The sequence below is a fragment of the Myripristis murdjan genome, chromosome 3 (assembly GCF_902150065.1).
Source record: "Myripristis murdjan chromosome 3, fMyrMur1.1, whole genome shotgun sequence".
NCBI classification, from domain to species: Eukaryota; Metazoa; Chordata; class Actinopteri; order Holocentriformes; family Holocentridae; genus Myripristis; species Myripristis murdjan.
Genome location: NC_043982.1, coordinates 2,242,928 through 2,256,509, shown reverse-complemented (window position 1 = coordinate 2,256,509; position 13,582 = coordinate 2,242,928).

The following is a 13,582-nucleotide window of genomic DNA, read 5'->3' as shown; positions in this document are numbered from 1 at the left end:
TCATGGTCGGCTCACGAGACACCACCATGGCATAAAATATCTACAAGCGTTTTTTTTAATGTTATGTTTTAATCTCACCACTTTGAATTTGTGTGACAAGAATGACACATAGTAGCTTCCATAAGGAACACAAACCAAAATATCTTTATCCAAAATATCTTATTGGAGTCCTGAGGGCAAAATCAAATTCAAGTGGGAGTCCAGGGGCATAATGAGAGCCAAACTGAGGGTCCAGAACATGAAAAATAAATTAAAAAAAATAAATAAAACGCCTTGCTCTAGGGCGTATTCAAGATCATTTACGCAGCAAGAGTTCAAGATCAGTCACCATCAGCATTACAAGCAAAGATAGTCGACTGTTCGTTTGCAGCCTGACTGATAGGTTTTCCCTCTCTGGTTTGGTCAGGTGGCGTGGGTGGGAAACTCTTAGCGCAGGTCCCACTCCGTCTCTCAGACTGGAAAAATCCCTGGTGAAAACTCGGAACAACACACACGTTGTTTGGCTGCACAGCTGCCCCGCCCTCTGCTCTCCCTCAATCAGGTTCTGTTCAGCTGTAATGCCCGCCCAGCTGATGCTAAAGGCAAAAATATGGTTTCTGTGAGGGCACACACACACACACACATATAATTATATATGTAGGTGTGGGTGCAAACACACACACATGCACACACACACGGTTCATTCATACCACAGACGTACCTTTTAATAGTGTTGACCCACTTGACCCACTCCATGCTCTCTCCCCCTCCCTCCATTTTTCCACTCTTTCCCTCAGCCAAACTTTTCATATTAAACAGTGTTGCTGTTGTGTGCCATGACATCAAGAGAATAGAGTGCAGAGGAAAGTCAGAGTCACTCTGTGGTGCTGCTGTCATCATGTGAGGCAGTCTCCTTCACATCTTTATGAAGCCTTTAAATACACACACACAGCCTGGCGTGGACTGGCTTTACAGCAAGGGAGAGGTGTCTGCACCATGAAGAACGTCCTATAGTTGTAATTTAGGAGGTTTGTCTCAGGTGTGGCTCAAGCCAGCACACACGTAGGCTGTTTGCGCTATATGTTTACCCAGCGCTTTGTTTGCATGTGATGTTTGAAGAGTTGGTCACTGAGTTTGAGATTTGTGCAACCAAGTGCACCCGCTTTAAGCTGGAAGACGGTGCAAGCCTACACAGAGAGAGAGAGAGAGAGAGAGAGAGAGAGAGAGAGAGAGAGAGAGAGAGAGAGAGAGAGGTGGAGGGGGGAGTCTATGGAGCCTATAGGCCTCCAGCATAGAGATCCATGTCTCTGTTTCCTGTCTATCTCGCCAGCACAACAAACACACTAATGCTCCATAATTGCTAACACACTTCCAGGATCAGAGCTACTGATTCATCACAAAACAAAGCTTTTATTCTGTACCCATCCACTGGAAACTGGGAGAAATTCACTGATTCACACACACGCACACACACACACACACACACACACACACACACGCTGCACATATGACAATCTGCCATGCTTATTTATATTATGTGCTTTCCTATGAATGGGAATTTTTTTTGCTAAGCTCTCCATTGCATAGCTTTTTTTGTTATGTCCATGTGCAAAATATGAAATATGTGTGTTGCTGTGTGTTGTTGTGGAGAAGTGGTGTGTCCATTTTTCAAAGCGATCTGACTTACCAGTTTTCCCCAATAACAGACTAAAATTGTGCTTTTTGGACGCGACACACACAAATGGGAAAACAGCCAAAAACCATGCATTTTCAAACCCCCACAGTCCCTCAGTCTTTGGCCTGAAAACTCCATTTTGCAGTTTAAACTGGTCAACACAAGTAGCATTTTATGTGTGTAAAATGTCCAGTATGTTGATGTGTGTTTAACTTTGGTAGGAAAGCCAGTTTAAGTTTGCAGGACCTTTCAGAGAATATCATGGGTGTCTATGGGAGCCGTCTGGAGCTGGTGATGTCATCCCCCACTGTAGCTGCACACTACACACTCACTGGGACAGATTAGGGTTGTTTTTCATCTAATCTGACCAAACATAACATACCTATCAAATTGTTCAACGTCTTCTGTTCGATCCAGCCATCTAAAGTGTGAAGGAAACTGACACCTACTTTGCATGTTATAGCCATCAGAAGATGGCGACATCATGTTTAAAACGGATTTTGCTTTGCCTTCTGACCTAAACAGCTGCTGGTTTTTGGCTTCTTGTGGCTGTAATTTCTAACAAACAATACACTTATCATACATCTATCTACACATCTATACATCTAGGCCCCCAAACAGCCTGCTAAACAGGTCTTTATATCTGTGTGCCTTCACACATGTTTGAAAAATCATGCACATGCTGTACATCTACTTCAGCTTCTTCTGCATAATCCCGTGACAGCAGGCTCACACCACCTTTGAAATGCTCTTTATTTCTGTGTTCCATCCCTTTATTTGAACCAAGCATACACTTATTATACCTGAAGCGGTTCAGGCTCTTATCCTGTTTTTTTTTTTTTTTTTTTTTTTTTTTTTCTCAGCAGTAACATGCATACTCTTTATTTCTGTGTTCCATCCATTCATTTGAACCACACATACACATATTACACACTTAAGTGTTCACTGTATTCTCCTGCTTCTAGTGATGTAAATTGTGAAACAAACCGCTGCTTACTTTCAACGATGATAAAAACGGCTTTTGTTACCACCTACCAACCCAAACCTAAGCCCCTTTTCACCTTTCACAGCTCTGCTTTTGACCGACCATAAACGTATCACACACCTAACTCTTCAGCCCCTTCTACTGAAGGTAGTGTCATCTGGGTGTAAGCCATGGCAGCTCTACCTTTCCCATGACTAGTTTTATTATGGTGCCACTGCCATGTCAAATTCAGTTTTTTTTTCCAGCAGAAACTTGCTTTGGAAATTGTTCAGCTGTCAGTTCAACTGTAGATTCCTGAAGATCTTTCACTTCTCATCCAAGAAACGTCCTCGGTTCAGACCGTCTGGTGGGGAATCACAGCTATGTAACCTGTGTGGGAACGTTCTCCAGGTAGCTGGATCTGGATGGTGGATAGCTATAATTTGCTAGCTAATATTAGCCTACTGAACGTCAGCTGATGTTTCATAACCTCAACCCTGACCTTTTCCTGACGTTAACCATTATGATAAACCTTTTCCTAACTTTACCAAGTATCTTTAGTGGCTAGCGAGCTCAGGGTTGTACTATAGGATTGGAGCAAATGACCAATGTGTTTATGTGGGTTGGAGGACTTGTTATATTAGAAGCATTAATTCTAGTATTGGTAGTAACACATGTGGTAGTATTAATGTTAGTAGTTGTCATTACTAATAGTTTCATTGTTGCTGTATATGCTCTACTGCCACACAACCTGTCTGGTGCAATGATTTCTAGTATGTTTCAGTGTAGTTGAGATAAATGTAAGAGTGGAGATTTTGCAGGCTGCCTTGTGGTCAGCACATTTCATGCAATATTTACTGTTTGAAGAGGTCTGTTATATTACACCTGCATGCTGCAATATGCACAGTACAGAGAGGCGCTTGTGCGCTGTGGCTCACCACATCACTGCAGCGCAGCAGCACTGGCCAGGCTCACTGTGGCCTTCACAGCAGCTCTCTAACTTCTTCATAACCAGACAGGATGTGAGCTGGAAATGAAATACACAAACATTTGAAATGCACAAAAAAACTATACCATGCACACAAATATATCACTGTCAAATTAAATGTGCTACACTGGGATAATAGCTGTTAAACAAATGATACCATTATGGAGATGACTGGTAACCGCTATCCTGCACCAGTGGTATTGTGAGTGCTAGGGCTTCTCAAAATTTAAACCACACATCCCATAATCCTTGCTGCTTCCTCTCCCCCTCCCCCTTCCTGGACTCTTCGGCTTAAGGGTAAGCATGTTCCCTTTGGTCATTCACTCCTTCCACCAACTGTTATTGCCAGAGACTCTTCAAGCTGTATTTGCACGGGAAAAACAGCACCCTCTTTCTGTTTCGCACCATGAAGCAACCAAGCAGATTTCTCGCCAGTCCCAACCCAGTGTCACACCGTGTAAAATGCAGTGTAGATGCTGGAACAGACTGACAGGCGCCTCAGAAATAGACTCATTTGTTAACCGATAACTATATTAATATTATTAGTATTTATTGATGCATATTAACCATTAATTTCATTATACAACCTGTTTTATAATGACCAATAAACTTCCTTGTATCCTTGTATCCTTGTATATTCATGTTAAAGGCACCCAATATAATTTGTGACCACTAGTGGCGCTATGGTGTACACCAGGAAAAACAGTTCCCTATTTTTTGCACATAACATGTTCCTCTAACATTCCATGAGTATGGGGGAAACATATTGCACATGCAATTTTAATAATGCAATTTTCAAACATTCCAAAACAAGGCTTTGAATTTGTCTCTTGGGGTAGGAAGAGAAAAAAAAAAAAACAGCCAGGTGTGTTTACAACAACCAGAAGGAAACCAACCAGAAGTATGGAGGATGTTAATTTTCTGTTGGGGAAAAGTGGTCTAATGCAACAAAGGCATCCACAGTACACAGTGTAAGCCTACGTACAGAGGAAATGGAGAATGGAGAGAATGTTGCAAGATAATGATGTCAGGGCTCATGGGTTTCAGTTAAAGAGCCGCCCCATGTTGTATGTTGCACTAAGTGTTTGCTGGTGGTGAATGTGAGAGAGACCAGAGGCCATCTAGAGTAACATGTATAATGCATATGAAGGTCATGCTAGAGTGCTCTCTGGGGTATGAGACGTTGGAGTTTGTAGACCATCACTCACTCCAGACCATTAATAGGGCATGTATAGGCCATGGCTAGTACCAGTCACCATTTGTCTGAATGTGTGCATATTGTATAATGTATGTATATTGTATAAAAACATGCATTGTACCATAGAGTGTGCCTCTACTACTTGATCAGTGACAGCATAGTTGCTGCTTGCAGTCTCTGTGACCAGAGATTACTCCTGTCACTTCAAACAGAAGTTTGTGTGTGTGTGTGTGTGTGTGTGTGTGTGTGTGTGTGTGTGTGTGTGTGTGTGTGTGTGTGTGTGTGTGTGCTCGTGTCTGTGTGCACTTACCTACCTATCCAAGAGGGGACTTCGGCGTCGTCACACATTCACCAAGTGGGGACCTCATAGCCAAGTGGGGACATTTTTTAGGTCCCCTCTTGGTCATGCTTTAAATCATGCTAAAATCAAGTGTAACACCCTCTGGTGAAGTTTTTTTAATTTTAGCCAAGTGGGGACCTGAAGGTGTGTGAGTGTTTAAGTCCATGCTCAGCTCTGCCCCTGTAGGCTGGAGCAGGGATTACAACGTCTCATAAACACACATCGTTTTACACACACTCCTTCAAGGTGTGAATGGCTTGCAGGTAAAGCAGCCTTTCAGACTGTAGGGGGGCTGTTAAACAGGAAACCTGTCTCTTTAAACACGACTTGTCTTTGTTTTTGTAACAAAATATAAAGTCTCAGCTTTAGTGGATGTCTTAGGTTTCAAGCTCAACACTATTAAAATAAAGGTCTAAGGGGGTTAGGGAGCAAGGAAGTAATAAGTACTTAGAAAGAAAGAAAGAAAGAAAGAAAGAAAGAAAGAAAGAAAGAAAGAAAGAAAGAAAGAAAGAAAGAAAAACAACCAGAATGAAATTAGATTAAAATTTAAATTATTTCATTTTTGACTAACTGCTAAAAAAACAATTTATTATCAGACTTTGACTAGACTTCTAAAACTGTGATGACAGAAGTTCCCTGTTGGCTGGTAAATACTGACAGGAGTCCCCTCTTAGATAGCATGCAGCGACCTTCACACTCCAGCATGGATGACAAGAAAAAATAAGCAAAATGAGTAAGTAAAATTACAATCTTAACTAGATAATTGTTGTTCAAATATGATTTGTTATGTTTTTTGAGGCACATTACAGAAAAAAAAGGTACTTCTACTGTTTGGAATGACAGAGGTCCCCTGTTGGCTGGGAAACACTGACAGGAGTTCCCTCTTGGATAGCATGGAGCGACAGCCACACTCCAACATGAGTTAGGAAAAAATAAATAAGTAACATGGGTAATTCTTAAGACAAAATAATCTAAACTAAACATAATCCAATCTGTGGTGTTATTTTTCAGCAAAGTTGCACCAGTAATGTTGTCATTGTTGCTTTTTTGAAATGTGGGATGTATTGTGAAAACCACCTATTATGACTTACAGTATGTAAGTATAAAGAAACTAAAATCCTTTAGTACCTAATTTGGATATCGATATTAAGGGTTTGACAGAGAACAACAATTTTACATGGAATGAGAAGGGTTGCCTGTTAGGGAAATAAACTGTTTGGCCCTTTAACTTACTACCTAATAGAGACACACAATACATAAACACTATTTTGCCACAGAGCGTTTAGAGGATATGCCATTGTTTGAAAATAGAAATACAGGTAAAACTGTTTTTGCATATGATAATCACAGTTTTCTCAACTTGAGAAAACTGTGATTGGGTTTAAGTCAGAACTCAGGATTTCCAACTTCCAGTAAATTCCCAGTAAATAATTACTGAGTCCCCTCTTTGCCTGAACAAAATGACACAGGTGCCCTGTTGGATGGTATGGAGCGACGCTCACACTCCTGCATGTATGTGATTAGGACAGAAAAAGATATTATCATTGGCAGTAAGCTGTCACAAAGTTGAACAGAAAGGTAATAGAGGATTTTAAAGATTTTGCCAGAGCCTTTAGTATCACAGAGTATCAGTATCAGTAACACAGAGCTCCAATATTTTCATTTCTATCAGCTCCTCAGATTAAAACTCTAAGCAAGTGGTACATCTGTTATAAAATCAGAGTATGCATGATATTACATTATCTGCTAATTCAAAGTCAAACATTTTAGTGTAATAAATTCAGTAGTGTTTAACTCAGGATTTCCAACTTCCTAGTAGTAAAAAGCATGCAGAAGTTCCTTAAATTGCAGTACTCTTAAGGTAAGGCAACTTTTCTCATCCTCTTGGTCATGATAATTTTACTATGCACTTTTAAACACTTTGATTTTCACCATTATACAGTAGTTCTTTGTTTTAAACTTTGTGATAAACTGTAAATAATTACTGAGTCCCCTCTTTGCCTGAACAAAATGACACAGGTGCCCTGTTGAATGGTATGGAGCGACGCTCACACTCCTGCATGTATGTAATTAGGACAGAAAAAGATATTATCATTGGCAGTAAGCTGTCACAAAGTTGAACAAAAAACAGCATTGTTACTGTTTGATATGTTTTTGGTTTTCTAAAGATAGTTTTCCCTGCTCTGTAGAGGGTGATAAATATTTTGCCACAGAGCTTTTAGAGGATATGCCATTGTTTGCAAATAGAAATACAAGTAAATCTGTTTTTGCATATGATAAAAAAAAAAAAAAAGTCAAAGTCAAACATTTTGGTGTAATAAATTCAGCAGTATTTAACAACAGTTAAGTATTCAGTACTGATACATTTTCAAACCGTAAACATTAAACTGATATTGTCATGCCTGCCTGTTAGGGAAATAAACTGTTTGGCCCTTTAACTTACTACCTAATACAGACACAAAATACATAAACACTGCAACACTGCTAAGAGAATTAGGATTAGTGGGTTAACAGTTGTCTTGGCTTAACTCAGGTTTTGCACCATCATGAAGCTGCTCAGTTTTAACCTGAGTAGATCACTGTGGTAACTTGTGCTGTATGGCCTGGTCTGGAGCAGGTTAACTTCAGAATATTATAGTATCAAAACATGTCAGTAACCCTTACTGACTACTAGACAAAAGTACTAGGCTATAAGGGACCATACCCACACTTATTTTGAGCCTCAGCCTTATTTTTAATGTTTGGATTTTTAAAAAAAAAAAAAATCTATCTATCTATCTATCTATCTAGCTTATTAAGCGATGTCCAAGTTATGCGATAATAATGTTTACATTTCACATTGGACTTAACAGTTAACTAAAACTAAAGTAAAAACTAAAGCTGGGTTTGAAAGAAACATTTTAGTTAAATGAAAATAAAAACCTACCTTTAAATTAAGAAAACTGCAATAATATTGTGTGCTTACAAAATAAACTGAACAAAACAAATGAATGAACAAACCAAAAAAGAAAAAAACAAAATGTCTTTAGTTCTATATTTTGCCAATTTGGTCAAATTTGTCCACACAAAAACCATGAGAAGGAATTGGTATTTGTGTTTATTGAGACTAGGATGTCAACATGACTGTGAGGCAGTTGCCTTCACAAAGTGTTATTTGTACTGTAATACCTATTCTAAACTTCCTCAATCTTGCCCCTGACAAATACCCCTATATTGCAGTATAATAAAAAGTAAATAAAACTAATACTGAAACTACTAAAAAGTAAATTGAAACTTAAGGGCTTTTAGAGCTTGAAATATTGAGGAGGCGGGGACAATCCAAGGGGACATAAAAGTAAAGATCAGTGATATTAAACACACGCACACAAAATAACTGTTGAGAAACCAAACAAACAAATAACAGAACACATTTAAAATCAGCTGCATTTGGGAGTGGAGTAGTTTGTAATCATGGTTTTAAATTGGCGCATGCTCGTGCAGCGACCGGCAGCAAGCCATGTCTGTCCTGTTTATTGTTCTGTTTTGGGGGACTGTTTATTGTTTTTGGGGGGTTTTACACACTGAATGTAGCTGTTGACTGACGAACAATATTTGTGGCAGTGGAGATAGTGGAAACCTACAAATATTCACACTCTAGCATGGATGAAAAGAAAAAATAAGCAAAATGAATAAGAAAATTACAATCTTAACTAGATAATTGTTGTTCAAATATGATTTGTTATGTTTTTTGATGCACATTACAGGAAAAAATCAAGTGCAGCCAAAGACATGGAGACAGGAATTAATTAATTAATATATTTATCTTTATGCACAAGATAAGAGCTTTGTTTTGTATAGCTATATTGTTAACAAATAGAAAGCAGTACAAAAAAATAACAAACATATAGAACTAATAAATATATCACTGGCTCTAGCAAGTTATAATCAAGTTATCAAAATTGTTTCAATTTTATGGCACAGTGATGTGCCGTTACATGAACAGCCACTGCTGCGACCTTTACACTGAATACGTGTACATGCACACCATATTCCTGTATTATTCGAATAAGACCCCTGGCATGTGCCTGTTCCAACCGGAATATTGTGCCATGTAAACACCTTAATCTGAAAATGCCCCGTACCGGAATATTCAGTTACATCTGTGCATGCTCGATTCACAATGAATCCTGGGTCGTCTTTGTTGCTTTGGTTACTGTAAGCGGGGAAAACGACATGGTGAATTCCAGCAAGAGCCAGGAGTCTGCAGTCTGCCTTCAGCTAATGAAAGACTTAAATATCATGGAGTATATCGATTGGAGAAAACGCAGAAATAGCAACAGAAGAAGAAGAAGAAGAAGAAGAAGAAGAAGACTTCTTCTGCGATCACAGCAGCAGTTCTTTTAAAAATGACACTGCCGGCACAACAACAGGACGTGACTCTGGAAATGATGTAGTTTGGCGGACCAATCATAGCTCTTGTTCTCAGTGGGGGGCCTGAGTTGGGGGCTACGTGGGGTCCGCATAGTTACAATTTTCGCACAACCCCTGTAAGCTTCGCACAACCCCAGCCTTGATGCTCCGTTTACATGAACTACCAACGTTGTGACCCTTACACCGATGCTCCATAATGCGAGCTCCCAGTATTAATAATTTTACAATGTTATTTACAGGGACCCAGCATTCCCCCATGAGCAAGCACTTGGTGACAGTGGCGAAGAAAAACTCCATTTTAACAAGGAGAAACCTCGAGCAGAACCAGGCTCTGGGTGGGCGGCCATCTGCCTTGACTGGTTGGGTTGAGAGAGAGAGAGGGTCTGGCCTGAATTTTCCTTTTCAGTGGCCCATCCTCTTTTACCTGCAGCTTGCAGCGCTTATGATATCTCCAGCGGTCTGTTTTGATGTACACGGCAAAGCAAAACTTGCAAGGCAGATAGTCTGTTGCTGTTGACGGGTAGGTTGCTTGCCTTTTGGGGATGATTTGTCCTTTCCCAGAGGACAGTACTGAACAATTATGGTAGTAATTTCCCTTGTTCCTTACTTTGCTCAAAAAAAGATTGCGCACGGCTGATCCTTGTTTGTGTGCAAGTGCCTGAGCCACTTCAGCTATGTTAGAATGCTTTTGCTTGAGGTGTCTCGTAATTTTCACAAAAGGCTTCTCGCAGTAGAGGCAGTAATTCTTCTTGTCATATATTCGCTGATGTGCAGTGTTTGAGGACATTTTCACTTTGATTGAAACTTCTTGTTGAGGGTTACCACCATGGGCTATCTGATCCATTGCCTTTGGGGTTTTTGAAAGTGAATTTTCTTGAAATAGTGCATCAGAACATGTCAGACATGATGCATAAAGCTATTGTTGTGGATTGGGCACTTTCTTACCCATGTCTCAGGAAGTCTAAACTAGACATAATTTGCGTAGGGTAAGAGGACGGGGAGAAGGTTTGTTTAGGAGCCAGAATAGGAGCTGTAATGAGGGGGATGGGAGTATTGGAGTTGTTAGTGGTTGGGGGTAGAAAACAGATGAGTCAAAGGGCTGATGGGCAGGGGCCATCTTCATTTTTTTAAAAGAACATATTAACCTTGGGAGGCCATTTCTAACAGTAAGATGTGGCAAACATTGGTTTCTATTTATTTATTAAAGCCCTTAACGGCAACTTACATGTGTTGCTAGTAACTGGGTAATGCTTAAAGTTCTAAATGTAAACACAAAATTTTGGAAAACTGCTTTTTGTGTCCATGCTGCACACATTTTACAACACAAACTAAAACCTATAGTAACCCAATTGTACTTAAAGGTCAGCCCTCAGGTTGTAAAGGTTGAGAAACTCTGCGGTACAGGTTACAGGTAGGGGCGGGGGAGGGGGAGGGGTAAAGTCGTCAGGTTGGAGAGGGTTTGTTTGAGAGCCAGAGGAAGTATGAAAATGAGTCTCACTGGGGAATGGGGGCTGTAATGAAGGGGAGGGGCCATTGGAGTTGTTAGTGGTTGGGGGCAGAAAACAGATGAGTCAAGGGGCTGATAGGCATCTTGTCATTTTTTTTTTTAAAGAACATATTAATCAACACTATCTGACACCACTATCTATTTGTCAGTGAATCCATATTCTATTCATAATTTGCCCTGTCATAAAAATCCAACACCTGCAAACACAATTCTAATAATTATAAACAATAGACAGAACTGCAGCAATCTATCGCCATATTCTGACAGAAACTTGTCTTAAACAGAGCATACATATTTCTGAAGTTTCTTTACATAACTATAACTTGTACAGAACAGAAAGAGTCAGAAGAGGAGGTGGTGTGGTGTTAGGACCCGATTCTTTTGTTGAATGCCCAAGGACAGACCGGAGTCAATCTTCAGCTCTCAGATATAATATTTATTTGGTCACATGTAAAGCAAAGCAGCGCTGGTCTCAGTGTGACAGAGCTTTCGCAGTATCTCAGTCAGAATGAGCCCCGATATCAGGAAATGATACACATTTATGTTCTTGGGCTTGGGCCTGCCCCGTACAGAGGTTGGACTTTAAACGCAACCGAGAATAATTGGCCAGTTACCGGACATGGACAGGCCAACCACTGTCCATGCCTTGATCTCGGAATGTGTGATGCTATGTGTATGTATGTTGATTGGGCGTGTATCTAATGCAATAGACCTAACAAATAAGATAGAGAAAATATGTCTGGTTCCAGCTTTGTTTACCTTCTGCTAACAGTCAAGCTGTTCTGAATAATACAAGAAGCATTGAACTTTAACATGCATTGAATACTGCAAGAGACATGAACTATAAGGCCAATTATAACAGTGGCTATATACATTAACAATCAACTCAAATCATTCCTCTCAAGAAAGTCTGTGTTTAAGCCCACACCAATCTGGTTTTAGAACTAAACATAGTACTGTCTTTGCTAACACTTTGGTTATAAATGCTACCGCATCTGCTGCTGACAAAGGGAAATATTGTGCTGCCCTGTTTGTCAGTTTGACAAAGCATTTGATTACGTTGATCATGCTATGCTCCTAGAGAGGCTATGTGATATTGCTTTTGATTATAAGTCCTAAAAATTTTTCGGGATGATCTTTCTCATAGACAGCAAAGTGTAACTTTAGGAAATGATTGTTCTGTATTTTTAACACTGTCAAAGGGGGTTCCACAAGGTTAAAGATTGGGCCCTGGCTTGTACTGCTTTGCTAATACTGTACATTCAGCCACTGAAGGCCTACAACAAGCTTTTGACAAATTGCACAATGCCTATTTTTATTTGAAACTAAAAATTTTACAGCTAAAAAATGCGAACAAGATATATGCTGTTTTCTAGAGGCAGAGATATTGTGGACAATGGCTTGCATATTAAAAAAAATAAACAAAAAAGCCTTCCTGTCTGTTTTGAATAATAGTGACATAGACATACCTAACTAGATTCAGTATCACTCTGCCCTAAGATATACCACCAGTGACAGTTATTTTACTCTCAAATGAACAAATGAACAAACATCTTGAATGAAAACCTTGGGAGGCCATTTCTAACAGTAAGATGTGGCAAACATTGGTTTCTATTTATTTATTAAAGCCCTTAATGGCAACTTACATGTGTTGCTAGTAACTGGGTAATGCTAAGTTCTAAATGTAAACACTCAGTTTTGGAAAACTGCTTTTCGTGTCCATGCTGCACACACTTGGAACATTTTACAACACAAACTAAAACCTATAGTAACACAATTGTACTTAAAGGTCAACTTAAAGGCGATGGGTTATGTCTGAGGAAAGAAAGCAGCCATCAGGTTGTAAAGGTTCACAAACCCTGCCGTACAGGTTACAGGTAGGGGCGGGGGAGGGCTGAAGTCGTCAGGTTGGAGAGGGTTTGTCTGAGAGCCAGAGGAAGTGTGAAAATGAGTCTCACTGGAGAATGGGGGCTGTAACGAGGGGGAGGGGAGCATTGGAATTGTTAGTGGTTGGGGGCAGAAATTTGAAACTAAAAATTATGTACCTAAAAAAGTGCAAACAAGATATATGCTGTTTTCTAGAGGCAGAGATATTGTGAACAATGGCTTGCATATGAAAAAATAAAACAAACAAACAAAAAAGCCTTCCTGTTTGATTTGAATAATAGTGACATAGACATACAGTGGTGGAAAAAAGTTTTCGGACACCCTTAAAATTTTACACAATCTCAAATATTATAATGAAATATTTGTGGAAAAATCTTTTTGGTGTTTCAAAAGGTGTGGCTGCATTAGACAGATACAAACAAATACAAATTATATTTTTTTGTTTATTGTTTACAAGAGAAACTAACAAAACTAAATTCTTGACAAATTCTTCTGACCACAGAATCTTCTTCCAGTTCCTGGCTGTCCAGTTCTTGTGCTCCTGGCCTCGACGACGCCGGGCTAGCCTCTGTCTCTCATTGATCAGGGGCTTCTTGATAGCCTTGTAGGACCTTAAGCCATGATCTAAAAGTCG